Consider the following 764-nt stretch of genomic DNA (forward strand, 5'->3'; position numbering starts at 1 on the left):
GCATCAGTTGACCTCTCGAAAAACTGGCCAATAGTGGTGTTTTATGAAGCGTGTTATAGTTAATGTTTATCGTTAAAAAATAAACAGTTAAACTGTAAATGCAGCTGGATAACGTGAGAAACACCGTAATAGCGACCATAACCAGATACTAGTTGTCATATTTTTATGTTTTTAGTCTTTCTGCAATCTTTCTCTCACTGTAGGAGGTTGAATGAGTTTCAGTAAAGACTGCATTCAAGAAACACAATAAAAATGTATGCTGAATGCAATTCGTTGCCTTGTGTTTTTTAAACACTATTTTCATCTTTTCTATTATGTTAAATGCCATTTTTGCTTGCCTTTTATAATATTCACTTATGTTGTATATTTGAATATCATAAAACAAGAGTAAATTACTTTTTTTTATTTAACATTAAATCGTTAAATCGAAAACATACTGTATAAAAAAAGTGTTTGATCATGTCCAAATACACATGCAGATGTATTTAACCTTAAATATTACACTAACTGTAATCTAAATACTATATTAGAAAATGTTATCTTTTAAATGGTCAGGATCATTATTGCACATATTAAGTACAAAAAAAACCTCCTCAAAATATTTACTAAATAGAACTTAACTATATATATTACAGTTATTTAATTGAATAAAAGTTACACTTAAGGTGTTTGGTCACATTTGACTGCCAAAGAGTATGAGAACATATTAATTATGTCTCTTTATCACTCCCCAGAATAAAATGCGATTGTAAAGCGTATTCAGA

This window comes from Garra rufa, chromosome 23 (assembly GCF_049309525.1).
Source record: "Garra rufa chromosome 23, GarRuf1.0, whole genome shotgun sequence".
NCBI classification, from domain to species: domain Eukaryota; kingdom Metazoa; phylum Chordata; class Actinopteri; order Cypriniformes; family Cyprinidae; genus Garra; species Garra rufa.